Source organism: Lissotriton vulgaris, chromosome 5, assembly GCF_964263255.1.
Source record: "Lissotriton vulgaris chromosome 5, aLisVul1.2, whole genome shotgun sequence".
Lineage (NCBI taxonomy): Eukaryota > Metazoa > Chordata > Amphibia > Caudata > Salamandridae > Lissotriton > Lissotriton vulgaris.
This window is the reverse complement of record NC_141693.1, coordinates 581,876,347-581,892,851: the sequence shown is the minus strand read 5'-3', so window position 1 is coordinate 581,892,851 and position 16,505 is coordinate 581,876,347.

The window sequence follows — 16,505 nt, the reverse complement described above, 5'->3', positions numbered from 1 at the left end:
CCCCATGTTTGCATCAACTTCTCTCAACTCTTTCTTATTCCCAATGGCCCGGGCGAGTACCTGGCCCTGTAAGACCTACTGCAATGCAGCCATGATTCACAAAAGATCATTCAGATAAAAACTGGACCAAATATTGTCTCCACAGATTAAATTACCACCGTGCCTGGGACATATAAACGTTCCATTTGGCATGCAAAAATGAGTCATGAAGATGCAAAACAACTAGAGTTGTTTTTGGCTTGCTGTACAAAAAGCTCTGAAGCTTTCTGGATAATTAAAAATTGACTAAACAAGAAAAAGTCTTCCTCTCAGCAAAACAGAAAGAATGTTACTGCAAATTGCTGGGCTCAATGTATTGGCACTTTGCACCAATCAAATCTGAATTCCTTAAATTGTCAAGTTCCAACCTTCACAATTAACCAAACCTTCAGAACAAAAGAGGATGTCAATGAACACACAAACCTTCTATCAATAACCATTACCGCCAAAACGATTTCTATTCTAATTAAAAGAGGTAGAGCGGATGGTGACCCTGGTCCAAATGAGATCCCGGCCTAGGTTTACAAACGCTATATTGAATTCTAGTCAAAATTGCTGGAAAGACTTTTTAGAACTTGTTTTACCACAAATACTGTCCCTCTCTCTTGGCAAAGTTCAATTTTACAACCTATTTATAAAAAAGTGCTCAGTGTTGAACCCAGAAAGTTATTGCCTCAACGCCCTTTTAGATGTTGAGGTTAAATACTTTGCCTCCTTACTATTGGAGGACCTAGAAGCATGGGCAAGCTCAATTAATCTGATCTCTTTAATTCAAACCAGTTTTGAACTATGCTGGGAACCACAGACAATCTAGTGGCCGTCAGTATTCAAGTCTCAAAACAGACAAAGAAAATTCAACTCCTTTACAGCTGTTTTGTAGGCTTTAGCAAGGCCTTTGATCATATTCAAAGCTATCTTCTATGGCAAGAATGATAACACTGGGGCATCCCAGAACCTTTACTCCGAGGCATTCAGTTACTCTATTCAGAAACATGGGCCAGAGTCAAATTAGATAATCATTATACAGTCTCTAACAAGTTTAGGATTGAACAAGGAGTCAAACAAGGATGTCCATCCTTAATCATACAAAGACTCCCACTTTAGAACCTTTTCTGAAAATAGTTAAAACTAAACTAATCCCCACATTGGCTTATGGCTCAGAAGCATTCCCCGGCAAGCTGGTCTCCCTTCTGTACAAATTTCAGGGCCAAGTCTTTAGGGAATTGTTTAAACCTCCAAATTACTCTGCAGCCGCTCAGATTGAATTAGTATTCAGGTTACAAGATCAAGTCCTGGTACAAAAGGCCTGTATTCTCAAATACGTACATGCCACGCATGCAGCTAAAGAAGGATTCCTGAAAAATGTAATCTGGCAAAGGCATCGGAAACAATTTGTCCTGCCTTTCAAAACCCTTGGTCCATCGCCCTGCATGAAGCACTAAAACTTATTACAGCCTCCGCACTTTGGACCCAAAATCTTTCACACCAAAATTTTAGGGTAGCGTTAAACGGAACAATTGTAAAAGCTTTGTTTCTGCAAGATATCTAGACCCTGATGGCTAGAACACATGCCTGTCTCATACAGAGCAGTTATAACAAAGATAAGATGCAAAAATATCTCACTGACACGTTTGCTGGCCATTTCAAAATCAAGTATTGCGACATCAGGATGGGAGTTTTCTCTTCCCTGGACCTATTACCATCTTGGTCCCCATGCTCAATTTCAAACAAGTGTTGGCTATGCGGTCAATCACAAGAAAATTTGGCACACCTACTCTGTATCAGCCCAGTTTTAATTGATAACTTCTCCATCAGTCATGGATCAAACAAGGGACCAGTACAGTTAAGACAGCCGTAGACGTTATGCTTAATGATCCTCACCCCCAAGCCATCAGTGGGCTGGTCAGGTTTTTTAGTAAAGTTGGCAAAATGTTAAGAGCTGTTGCTTCACAGGTCTTCTCTGGAACGTAAAACCCTATTTATCAGATCCTCCTGCATTATAACATATAAAGCACAAGACACTGACTTAAAATAACAACATTGTATGCCTACTAAAACCTCATTTCATCATTTGAAGAATTTAAATCTGTCCCCTGGGCTTCAGGCTAGAAACTCAGGAAAGATCAGGGTAAAACTGTTACTGCACGCAACATAACTCCTCATTCAATGCACTGGCACTTTGATTTCGCCAATAATGGAAAAGGCTGACTGAGATCCAAAGGCACAAAATTACCCATAGCTTAACTTCTTATAAAGACTAAAATAACAGTTTGGCGTAACACATTGATTGAAGGCAGTTCGAACTATTTTCAACAAAAAATCTATTTGCTTTTACAGCGTTTACAACCTCGTTTTTTATTAATTACTGCTTTGAGAGTTATATTTAAAATTTGTATTTTATTATTCAACTGAATATTTTATAACTACCTGCACACTAGATCTAAGTTGGTCATTCCCTTCCTAGTTTTACATGTTTTTCATACATTTTAGTATCATTTCAAACTTGCAATGCTTTTATTAGCTGAGCATGAGTGAATTAAACTTGAAACATGTCAAACCCATGCTTGCCAGCCTGCATCAGAACTTTAGAACAAAAGGCTCAATCTGATATTAAGCCAATCCTGGAACAAACCAAGCTGGCAGTAAACTACCTATTAATAAAGGAGGAAAAAGTCCCTCACAGCCGTACATCGTCGGTAGAAGGATCAGCAGAAGTACTGATCCAGAACTCCCTGGCTACAGAGATAATGTTGGCACATAGCATAACAAGAATGATTATTGAACCAGGAGAGCCGTTAAAATGTAGGCAGTGCGACACCAACTCAATCATTAACATTGTACCTCAAGTGCAAACCAAAGGGATGCAACCTCAGGATAAAAGTGGCAGAGAAAATGTACAACTCTTAACTAACTGCATAGTATTCGAGCCAGAATACAAATCTAGGAGGAGAGGCAACATTTTAAACAAATGGAAGGTAATGCACCTCCTTCATGCCACAAATAACTAGGAAGACGTGAAGTCAAAAGACTTTGAATCCATAGAATCCGGCCCAGCGCCAGACCCCCTGTCCCCCGTAAAACCCACTCCACCCGCATAACGTACGACGCCGCTACCCTCGCTGCACTCAACCCTGGCCGTCTCCCAGACTGCTACCAAGCCACACCAGGACACACCCATGGACCCTTCACCTGCCACTCCTGCAAGTTTGACTGCATCAGGACCCACACCAAATCCTCAATCTCCAAACAGAGCTCCGTAACTAACCACCTGAAGTGTATCCTGCTCAATACCCGCTCAGTTCACAGACACGCAACTGAACTTTGGAACCTACTCGACACCACATCGCCGGACGTCGCCTTTCTTGCAGAAACCTGGATGAACGGCTCATCAGCGCCCGACATCTCCATAGCCATCCCAGACGGCTACAAAATCATCTGAAAGGACCGCATCAACCAAACAGGAGGAGGCATCGCCATCGTCCATAAGAACACCATCCGCATCACAACCAGTTCTGACAACTCCCTCGCAGCTGCCGAACACCTTCACTTCCAAATTCACATCGACCCCAAGACCACACTCAGAGGCACCCTCATCTACAGACCACCTGGACCCCGCACACAATTCAGCGAAGACATCACTGACTTCATCAGCCCACACGCCCTCCCCTCCGAGGACTACATCCTACTGGGAGACCTCAACTTCCACCTGGAAAAGAACAACAACAGCAACACTACCACCCTTCTGGACAACCTCGCCAATCTTGGACTCAAACAACTTGTTGACACCCCCACCCACTATGCCGGGCACACGCTCGACCCAATCTTCTCCTCCAGCAAGCACATCTCCTTCAACCATGCCACAGGACTCCATTGGACTGACCACAGCTGCATTCATTTCAACTACAAAAAGACCACGGGGGCGGAGCTAACCAGCGTCGATGGCGGACGCATAAGAGCGAGGCTCCTCACCATCACCCCATAAAATCCTTAAATTTATCCTTCCTTCGACGTGGCCCTGAATCAAAACGGCGGGGATCCCCTCCGTTCCCCTCGCTCTAGCCCCGGTGTGACTTGAGGCGTGGGACGCACCCGGAATCTGCCAGAGACGGGCCCCTCCCGCGGACGCCGGACCAGGCCGAAACTACCGGCCTCTCCTGTTTGGGGACCCGCACTGCGTCACCTGACGTGCGGCTGCAGCCGGACCCGGCTCCAGGGGCCTGCCGGAGGTCTGGAGAGTGTCTTCCCGATTTGGCTCCTGGAGACTGGAGCGGAGACCGGAGGCTTGGCGGAGGGGTCGGAAGCAGACGGAGCGACAAGCTCCGACCGGGAGGACGGATTCCAGACGGTGTGGAGGGCAGTACTGAGCAGCAAGCAGGGGGGTGGAACCTGCTGTGCCCCCCGACTCGGAGGCACCACCCTGAGCACAACAACTGCTGCAGCAGTACAACGAGTGGAGGTCATCTTGGCCTGACTGGCTTTGGGGCATGAAACACTAGGTTTAGGAGTGGAACGGGCGCTTCAAAGGCACGGCCCCTTTCCTCCGGTCCCCTGAGGTGCTGATTTTGGGGGCAAGAAAGAGTGGTTAATGCAATACGTGACCGGAGGGAGTATACTCACATAATACCGGGTCCCTGCCGAGCTTGGTGGGCAGCGCAATGCATTGAAGACTCACGAGGCAGGGGCGGCCTACACAGCTGCAGGCCCTCCATAGGCAGCCATGGGGAAGGGGGATAGAACACAGATAAAACTATCCTTCGACCAGCGCCGGCAGAAGGAGCCGGAGCCGCGAGCAGAACTCACGCCACCTTGTAGTGGTGAGCCGGGGGGCTCACTCTGCGTGGAGATCAAGGAGATGCTGACGACCATGGAAAAGGGCTTACAAGAAGGCATGTCGGCAATTGGTACCAAAATTGATGCGCTCTCCTACTGCATGGATCATATGTCTGAGAGAATAAACAAACACGCGGAAAGGCTGGACATGACGGAGCGGCACTTGACTGAGGCCGAGGAAGCGCAGACGGAATGAGACAGTGACCGCAAACAATTCAGTAGACTGCTACAGGTCATTCAGGACAAGTCCGAGGATTTGGAGGCGCGCTCTCGACGCTCCAACATCCGCATTACAGGAGTGTCTGAAACGACCCAAACAGGTAGAATGGAGCTGTTCGTAGAAAAACTACTGGTGACGCTCCTGGGGGAGGGCGTCTTCTCGCCAATGTTTATCGTGGAACGCGCTCACCGCACACTTGGTCCGCGTCCCCCCCCGGGTGCCAATCCTAGGCCAATCATTGCGAAATTGCTAATTTTAGAGACAGAGACGCAGCACTCAGAACAGCCCGGGAGAAGGGGAAACTGCAGTACGAGGGAATGGACATATCACTGTACCCTGATTTTACGGCAAAAGTCCAGGAGGAGAGAAGACACTTTGCCTCGTACAAAGAGCAGCTCCGAGAGCTTGGCCTGGATTATGCCATGTTATACCCGGCGAAGCTGCGTATCAACAGACAAGGGCGCTCGCATTTTTTTACTGACCCTAAAGAATTGCAGAAATCTCTGAAGATATGGTCTAAGGAACGGCGAGGGAGCCCGGGGAGCCAGACGGCGGAGCCAGGTGGCAACAACGACCTTGAGGAGCAAGACTGAGTCTAGAGTGGAGATCGGAGGGTCGGTGATGACCATCAGACTGTTGTGCTACACTGCAGGCCCTCCAGTGCGCTGACGACACTTCCAGCGCCCTATCGGAATCTGGTGGGGGATCTGACATGACTCACTTTGGGTGAGAACTTTGCATGCTGGGGTTGCGCTGCTGTGTTGGCGCACTGTTTTGACACTTGTGTTATAAGGGCCAGCATGAAGTGTGGTGTCTTGGCGTTGTGGGGAGACAACCGTGGGGCATTCTTGCGGTGCGGGGGAGGGGGGGATTCCGACACTTAGTTGCTAAAAGTACTTATTAGCCATTGTCGACACACATGAGGAGGGAGATGGTGGTGGGTCAGACTTGTGATTCTTCCTTGAGGTGCCAAACTGGAGGAGGAGAACAACAGAGTTTGTTTGGCGACCTCTGCCCTCGCGCTGTCAGCAGTACTGGCCCACAGTGGGCCCAGTTTGGGGATTCAATGCGGGTACTTCACGGTGAGGGGGGGGAGCAGGGGACTCGGTCAGACCAGGTTGGGGTCGGTTGGCTGTGGGAGGGGGGGTAGGGGAGTTATGTTGTGGTTTATTCTTAGCGGGCGGGCTCCAGGTGGATTGCAAACTGTTACTTCAATGGTGGTTGTTTTGCTATTGCTGCATGCTCTGAGTGTTTGGTGTACTACTGTGCAGCTCCCTGGCCACTGGGCCAGGACCCTAAAGTTTCCTGGTACACAGATAGATAGATGCTATACAAATTTTCACGAGGTGCAAGTGTTATTGTACGTCTATACCTCCTCTATTAGAACTCCCTGTATGATGGGGGTTCAGAGTAAGATTCTTGGAGCCCATGAGAAGTATCACTGCATTGATAATGGCTGACGTGCAACCTGGGAACTCGGTAGGGGAAACCGAGTCCCTCAAAGCAATGACCTGGAATGTTAGAGGGCTCAATGATTACCGTAAGCTGCGCAAAGTCCTACACTACCTGCAAAGGCACCAGATAGACATGGCCTTATTACAGGAGACACACCTGCCCAACACCAGTAAGATGCTCTCTCATAGGGGGCTCCTGGGGAACACTGCACACGCGGGCTTCACCACTCACGCACGGGGGGTCCTCACATGGGTGAACCCTAGGTCCAAATTGCATCTCACGCTACTAAGTGCTGACCCGGAGGGAAGGTTTGTGTTGTGCAGATGTGTGGGTAAAGGACACGATTTAGTGGCCATGAATGTGTACGGCCCCAACTATGACTCTCCCGACTTTTATGCAGCTGCGGCCAGACATTGTGTAGAGTTGAACTCCTCTAGAATGCTGTGGGGGGGGGGGGTTTAACTTGATTTTCGACACCGAGCCGGATAGATCCGCAGGTTCCCCTAGACGTACGGCTGCTGCAGCTTTGCAAATGCAGGCCGAGATGGTACGATTGGACCTAGTGGACGTATGTAGGGAAAGACACCGGGACAAGGGGGGTTACACTCATTACTCTGCTTACCACGATATACACACCAGGATAGATTACTGGATGGCCACGCATTCCCTTCTAGAGACGGTGAGGAATTGTAAGATATTGCCGCGCCCGCTGTTAGACCACTCCCCGCTACTGTTGATTCTTAATTCCCCCAGACGTAGAATCCCTCCATTCACACGGCGTTTCCCCCCGTACTCACTGCTGGACGAGGCGTTCAGGGGCGAGCTGGGTGAGGAGATAGACACGTTCTTTGCAACAAATATAGGGTCGGTAGACAGTTTTTGGACTGTATAGGAAGCATTTAAAGTCTGCATTAGGGTAGTGGCGATGGCCAAGCACTCTAGTGTGTTGAAAGCTATCAGACAGAGACTGACACACTTAGAGGGACAAACAGTAGAATTAGAGAGGCACCACATAGCGGGCATAGCAGCGGAGGGGACCGGGGAACTGCAGGAGCTCCTTAAAGAGTTTAATGAGGAGGCAGACAGGGAAGTACGTCACCTGGGCAAATACGCGACGGCGCGCGTGTATGGTGAGGGGGAGCGCCCTGGCTCTCTCCTGGCTAAGATAATGAAAGGCACCAGGAGACGGCAAGTAATCACAGAGCTGGAATCGGAAACGGGAGGATTGCTTACGGAGGAGAGCGAGATTCTGTCTGAGTTCAGAAACTTCTACGCAGAGTTGTACACTATTAACATATCCAGGGTTGAGGACCAAATTGATAGCTACCTCAGTTACATAAAAATGCCGTTTCTCGAGAACTGGCAAAGAGACTTCCTGATGTCCCCAATTCAACAGGCTGAGATCTCGGACGCGCTGGATGGTATGAGGTCCGACAGTGCCCCCGGGGCGGACGGCCTGACTGTCAGCTTTTACAAAGCATTTAAAGACAAGCTCCTCCCGCATCTATCATCTCTATTTGGCGATATTTGCGAGGAAGGCACCATGCCGCTCTCCATGAGAGAGGCGATGATAGTCGCGATCCTTAAACCAGGTAAACCTCACATCCAAGCAGGTTCGTACCGCCCGCTGTCCCTATTGAATGTGGACGCCAAACTGTACGCTAAGGTGTTGGCGCCTCGGTTAGCGATGGTTGCCCCTGTAATGGTAGCCCCCGAACAGGCGGGATTTATTGCGTCACGCAACCTCACCTATAACATACGTACGGTGATGGGGACTATCCAGCACACGCGACAGGACACCAAGGCTATAGCGGTGTTCCTGGATATGGAGAAAGCATTCGATTCTGTAGGGTGGCCATTCCTGAGTAGAGTCCTTTAGAAACTGGGACTGGGAGACCTGTTCCTCCAAATGCTGGGTGCGCTATACCACAGGCCCATGGCGCGAGTCCTGCTGGGCGATAACGTCTCGGAGCCGTTTGACATTAGCAGGGGCACTAGGCAGGGCTGTCCCCTCTCGCCGCTACTCTATGCTCTGATGGCGGAACCTTTAGCCTGTGCGATCAGAGAATACCACTCCTATGAGGCCATCAGCTATCCCACGTACAATATAGGAATATCTACCTATGCCGATGATACCTTGTTTTATGTCAGAGACCCGGCTAATAACCTCTCCTCAGTACTGAGGGAAGTGGTGCACTTTGGGGCACTCTCAGGACTAAAGGTGAACTGGTCCTAGTCAGTTGCGTTCCCCCTTACTCCCGTACCTGAGCCCTTCGACATGGAGTATCCGCTCCAATGGTCTACTGAGCCGATTCGATACTTAGGTATCATGTTACATACTGACCCCGAAGTCATGATTAGAGAGAACTACGGAGTGGCCTATAGCAAACTGGCGGACGACGTGGAGATCTGGTGCAAACTACCACTATCCCTAATGGGGTGCATCGCCATAATGAAAATGGTGGTACTCCCGACGTTTCTATTCCTCTTCAACAACATCCGGATTGTGCTTTCAAAGGCCTTTTTTGCTACACTAACCAAACTCCTCATCCGCTTAGCCTGGGGTGGCAAACAACCTAGAGTGAAATGGGAGGTCCTTAAGCTACCGTACGAGCAGGGGGGACTGGGTGCGCCAGATATGGAAAGGTATTACAGAATTGCGCAGGATACCCATCTCCATACGTGGATCCACGGCAGTCCGGATATTCCACATGTGATACTGGAAAAGCTGTTCGCGGACCCTATTCCCCTCCCGGCAACTATATGTGGCCCTATGGACCGCAGAGTAGGGACACTGGACTCCCTTATGACCACTAATCATGCATGGCACTCCATACTGCGGAGACAAGATAAAGTGTTGCTGTATGCGCCGCACATGCCTATCCACTGGGCGCTATGGCTCCCCACTTTGGTGGAGACAGGGGTCTGCAGCGTGCTCCGCGGGCTGGGTGTCCACACGATGGGGGACCTGTTTGAACAAGGGAAGGTTAAGACGTGGGAGCAGCTCAAGCGGGGAGGGACGCGCCCTTCGTTGCTGCAGCGTTTTCAATTCCATAGAGTAAGGAGTGCATTCCTGGAACTGCTGGGTCCCGACCTGGAGGAACCACCCGAAGTTCCGGAGCTGACGTACGTCATCGACTCGGCAGCGCCCCAAAAACTCATAACGAAGCTCTACAAAATAGGTCATGAACATACTGCGTTGCATTATACTAAGGCGCGTTTAGCCTGGCAAAACGACTTAAATGTCCAGATAGACGACAGCATGTGGACATACTGTTGCGCCACCTCTAGGAAAATATCACTGAACGGACGGCATCGCCTGGTCCACTTCAAATACTTGCAGCGTGTCTATTACACGCCGGAGAGGCTGCACAGATATGGGCTGGGCGATACTCCAGAGTGCGAGAGGTGCCACGCCCCAGTGGCTGACTTTCTACATATGGCCTGGGCTTGCCCGGGAGTGCAGAAATTCTGGCGCAGGGTGTTTGCTGAAATGGGCGCTATAGTTGAGCTGGAGCTGGCCATGGACCCTGCTCTTGCCCTGCTGGGATTCTCGAAAGGGGTTCCCGTGGCAGTGAGAAAATTGGTAGGCATGGGCATGCTAATCGCAAAAAGGGTGGTGGTGATGTGCTGGAAGAGGGGCCCTCTACCTACACTGAAAAGATGGTCCAGTGATATGTTGTTTTGTAACACGCAATCCGAGATATATGGCGAGCTGCTCTGACCCAGGAGCCGGCCCAAGAACTTCTGGGGCCTGTACCAGACCTACTTAAACGCTAAAGACACAGACGGGAAGTCCACAGTACAGGAAAGGGAGGGGCAGTCAGAGCCGCTTGATACAGATCCGCACGTAGGGCAGGAGTAGTGGGGCGAGGCTGAGACACACCATAGTCCCCGAGTCCGGTGGAAGCAGACAATGGAGCGGTTCATCCGCCTCTGGACACTAGCCGGGGAGGACAAGGCAACCTTGGAGTTTTTGCGGCGAGGATCCGCACTACACTCACCATACCCACACAACTATACACATGGAGTCACAGCGGGGAGTTGGGGGGTTGGGACAGGGTGTTCGGAGGGGAGGTGGGGGGCGAAAATGTTAAAATGTACGGTTATATGCTAGCATGAACAGAGCAGAGTTCTATCTGCCTACTGAGTCGACTTTTGAGTACATGATTTGTATACTGTTCGCCCTTTTTGTTATTTGTTTTGTAGACCAGTTTCAAGGAATGCCGGCCTGAGATGGGTTGTAGGCGGACAGCTCTGTATGTATTGCATTCTGCTATTCAAAATAAAAAAATAAAAATAAAAAAAAACTACAAAAAGACCACAACCCACAACCACCCACAACCAATCCCCCGCAGAAACTGGAATAAAATTACCACCGACCAGCTCTTCACATCGCTTCACCAAAACCCTCCTACCAAATCATCGGACCCAAACCAAGCAGCCATCAACCTCACACAATGGATCACCGACAGCGCAGACGAATTAGCACCCTTGAATAACCATCAAATCATACAAGGAAGCAAAAAAGCCCCCTGGTTCAATGATGACCTCAAGAAATCCAAGAAGATCTGTCGCACCCTTGAGAAAGCATGGCGAAAAAACCCAACCACTGACAACCTGGCCACCTTCAAGAACGCCACCCGCAAACACCACCAACTGATCAGAACCACCAAGAAATCAGCATTCAAGGATCGACTCAACAACAACGCCCACAACAGCAAGGAACTATTCAACATCGTCAAAGAGTTTACTAACCCCACTGCCGGCACCAACGACATCACTCCCTCTCAAGACCTCTGCGACTCTCTAGCCTCGTTCTTTCACAACAAGATCGCTGACATACATAACAGCTTTGGCGACCAGTCCACCCCACCCACCTCCGAACAAAAACCCCCCACCAACAACCTTTGCGCCTGGAACCCTATCACCACTGAAGACACCATCAGCCTAATGAATCCATCCACTCAGGATCGCCAACCGACCCTTGTCCCCACCACATTTTCAACAAAGCAGACTCCATTATCGCACCCCATCTCCGAGATGTCATCAACTGCTCCCTCAACTCTGCTACCTTCCCGGAAAGCTGGAAACATGCCGAACTCAGCGCCCTCCTGAAGAAACCCACAGCAGACCCCACTGAACTTAAGAACTACTGCCCCATTTCGCTCCTCCCTTTTCCTGCCAAAGTCATTGAGAAAACCGTCAACAGTCAGCTTGCTGCCTTCCTCGAATCCAACGGCTCCCTCGACCCATCACAGTCCGGCTTCCGAGCCAAACACAGCACCGAGACCGCCCTCATCGCAGCAACAGATGACATTCGAACTCTACTGGACAACGGAGAAACAGCCGCCCTCATCCTAATTGACCTCTCCGCAGCCTTCGACACAGTCTGTCATAGCACCCTTATACAACGCCTCAGCAACATCGGAATACAAGGAAAAGCATTGGACTGGATCATCTCGTTCCTCGCTGGAAGAACCCAGAGAGTCCGCCTCCCCCCTTACAAATTGGAAGCCTCTGAAGTCATCTGCGGCGTTCCACAAGGATCTTCACTCAGTTCCACCCTCTTCAATGTATACATGAGTCCCCTCGCATCCATCGCGCGCCAACACAACCTCAACATCATCTCATACGCCGACGACACCCAGCTAATCCTATCCCTCACCAAAGACCCAAACTCCGCCAAAACCAACCTACACGACGGGATGAAAGAAGTGGCCGAGTGGATGAAGAACAGCCATTTAAAACTGAACTCGGACAAAATGGAAGTCCTCATCTTAGGATCATCCCCCTCCGCTTGGGATGACTCATGATGGCCACCAGCCCTAGGAAACGCACCCAAACCAACGGACCACGTGCGCAACCTGGGCTTCATCCTGGACTCCTCCCTCTCAATGACCAAACAAGTCAACGCAGTCTCATCATCATGCTTCAACATCCTACGTATGCTCAAAAAAATCTTCCGTTGGATCCCCACCGAAACAAGAAAGACATCCATGCACTAGTCAGAAGCCGACTGGACTACGGAAACACCCTGTACGCCGGAACCACAGCCAAACTACAGAAAAAACTCCAACGCATCCAGAACGCCTCAGCCAAACTCATCCTAGACATCCCCCGCCAAGCTCACATTTCCGGTCACCTGAAAGACCTCCACTGGCTCCCCGTCAACAAGAGAATAACATTCCGTCTCCTCACGCATGCACACAAAGCCCTTTACGACCTAGGACCCGAATACCTCAACACGCGCCTGACCTTTTACACAGCCACCCGCCAACTAGGATCGTCCAATCAAGCCCTCGCCGCGATTCCACGCATCCAAAGATCCACCATGGGGGAAAGATCCTTCTCCTACTCAGCGGCCAAAACCTGGAATTCTCTCCCCACCCACCTCCGCCTCACACAGAACCACCTCTCCTTCAGAAAACAACTAAAAACCTGGATATTCGACAAGTAAAGTACCCCCCCCCCTCCCTCAAGCGCCTTGAGACCCTCTGGGTGAGTAGTGCGCTATACAAATTTTTGAACTTGAACTTGAACATCGATAACTCACAAGGACTAGAGGCAACCAAAACAACATGGACCACAAAAGAAATATCAAAAAAGATAATAAACAAATTGTTCAAATTCCAAAATTGGGGGATTAAGAGATACCCCATCACAAACCAACTTATCCCACCCGATTTTTTATTGAAAAAATGCCAATTATTGGATATATGGAGAAACACACCACACACACCCTTTTAAGGGCAACAAGAAGCAGATTGCTGTCTATCTTCCAACTCAGCCACTCGAACAATAAGAATGAAACAAACAAGCCATTGGATGAAATAAACAGGGGCAATTGGAGTGGGGTAACCCGAACATTCAGTGTATCCAGTAACCAAAGATAGGCACTTCTTCCCATCCACCACGACTCAGCATAGTTTAGATCAATCAGCATGTGCATATTGAACATCAGTGGCCTACCTAATAAAGAAAAAGACCCATAACTAATGATATATCTTCAATCATTAGACCTAGTACTTCTGCAAGAAACCTGGGCAGATCAACCGATCCATCTGCAGGGGCATAACTCCAAACACATCACTGCACGGAAAGAGACCACCTTTGTCCACAGACAAAAGGAGGTTTGTCAACATATGTATCAATTACACCTTTAGGGCCAGTCAAACACTTGAAGGTATTGACGCCCAAGAAATGATTAGCAGTAACAACAACAATTTGAATCAACAAAGAAAAATGCTCGATCATAATTGTAAATGTTTTCCTACATCCCAAACATAAATTTAAGGGGGCAAAACAACTAATTGATGAGTTCAGTCAGTCAGTAAGTCAATCACTTTTATTTGATTTTTAAAAAATCATAAAAAGACACAGGACACATTTCAAGAATTACACATACAAAAAATTAAATGATCACAAGAAAAATATTTACACAATATACAGACATAATAGTTCATGGTTCATAACATCAGAATGTAAAGTGACATGTGCGCAAGCAATTTATGTATACAATCAAAAAGATTAAAAAGTACCTTTAAGACATTCGAGACATCAATATATCTATATTCTTGTAGAGGTTACTTTTCTTTTTTTAAAATGTCACATTTTTAAAAAAAAATTCGTTTATAATCAATCCATTATTGCTTTTGCTGCGCTTCTTATTGATGCGTACTCCTGCTACTAAAAAATTTGCAACATGGAAAGTGACATTTGCATTGTGCAAAAGTTGCAGGAATAAGAGTGCAGGCCTCACTTGTGGGAAACGTGCCTCTCTAAGGATGGGGACCAGATATTTCCTTCTGATTTTATCATAGTGATCACAGAACATAATAAAATGTAAAGTGTCCTGGGGTGAGAGGTTATCACAATCACAAGGTTTGTTATTATCAGGGGTCTCCCATCTATAGTATGTGCCCAATAAAAAATGAATTAAATTCAAACGAAATCTAATTAAAAGAAAGCGGTGGAATGAGTTATTTACAAATACCAGGTAAGGTTCTGGGCCTGGGACAGTTTTCAGTGTAAAATTCCTTCTCACTGTAATTTTCTTAAGCTCAAATTCCTCTCGCTCTGAGATAAAAAGGTTCATCAGTGATTCCTTGATTGTTTTAACATCCTCCTTCCTTATACTCATGGGGGAATTAAAAAGGTTGATACGTCCCACCTGTGCTAACATGTTTTTCACATATAACATCCATGGGATCTTGAGTGCTCCATCCATATTTAAACAATCTTCTAGAATTTTATGATTTAGAGAAATCTCTTCATCTAACCAGGTTTTTAGCCAAGTAATAACAGGGGCAGATTTTATGACGTCAGAAACATACCCAATCCCCAGTTTTGAGTGAATAGTGAAAGTGGGGGTGGACTGGGGAACAGAAAGTAATGATCTTAAAAACCTGTTCTCTGCCCTTTGAATAAGGACAGGCTCTATGTATCCCCAGATTGAGGCCCCGTAGTTGGCGATTGCAATGCTCTTAGCATTATATACTTTGAGGATCGCGCTCGTCGGTCTTGAACCCAGTTTTCCGGCAAAATTCAGGATGGCCCCTGCCGATCTACTTAGTGCATTGGATTTGGCCTTGAGTTGGGGACCCCACGTGCCTTTATCATCAAATAGGACGCCCAGGTAGGTGAAAGAGGGAACCCTCTGAACCTCCTTTCCTGTGCAAACCAGGGTTATGGGTTTCCTCCTTTTCCCTTTAAGTTATGTTATGTTATGTTATGTTATGTTATACAAGGGTTTTATATAGCGTGCGGCTACTCGGAAGAGTGTCCCGACGCTTTGAATTGCACACTAATCTCATAACACAACAGGGAAAGTAAACAAAAACAGAAAAAAAAGGAAACCTAAAAGGGCCCGAAACTAAGAGGTGAAAAGCCAAGTTTTAAGCCCCTTCCTAAAGGCCAGCAAGTTAGGAGTGCTGCGCAGGGACACAGGCAGTTTGTTCCACAACTGAGGCGCTAGTAATTTAAAAGAGCGGCCACCGATGCGAGCTCTCTTCACGCGGGGCACTGCAGCGAGAGACAAAGCTTCAGACCTAAGCGACCTGGCAGGAAGGTAAAAGGACAGCCTTTTCTGAAGATATTTTGCTCCGGAGGCGTGCAAGGCTTTGTGTGCCAGGGTGAGAGTCTTAAAAATTATCCGCTTCCGGACAGGAAGCCAGTGCAAAGCCTCCAGGAGGCCCGAGGCTCTGGCACGGCGAGATAGTCCAAAGATGGCACGTGCTGCCGAATTCTGAACAACCTGTAACCGTTGGAGCAGGTATTCTGGCAGGCCGAGATAGAGGACGTTGGAATAGTCAATTCTCGAGCCTATAATTGCCTGCACCGTGATCTTCCTGTGTTCCTCCGATAGCAGGGGAAGGAACTTGCGAAGCATCCGGAGTAGGCCAAAGCAGGTGCCAGTGAGACCGATTACCTGAGAGCGTAGTGTGAGGCCATTATCAATCTTAATCCCAAGGTTTTTAGCCACCTGGGACGAACTTGCTGGTGGAAACATGTTCTCAGGCCACCACACTTTCCAGTCCGGGTCCGAACTGCACCCAAAAAAGAGGACCTCGGATTTATCCGAGTTGCACTTGAGGCTGTTATGATGGAACCACTGAAACACAGCCTCAAGGCAACCCTGGATCCTACCTCCATCGAAGTCCGCACCCTTCTCACAGGTGAAGAGGAGCTGGGTGTCATCGGCGTAGGAAACGATCTGGGCCCCGAAGGGCTCCGCCAGTGCCGCCAGAGGGGTCATGAAGATGTTAAATAGAGTTGGGCTCAGAACAGAGCCCTGGGGAACTCCGACACCCAATGGCGACATCTCGGCGGAGCAAGCAGAAGCCCAGACCGTTTGTCGACGGCCTGCCAGGAAAGATCGAAACCACTGGAGCACCGTCCCTCGAAGACCAATCTCTGAGAGTCTAGCAAGCAGACCCTCATGAGGGACGGTGTCAAAGGC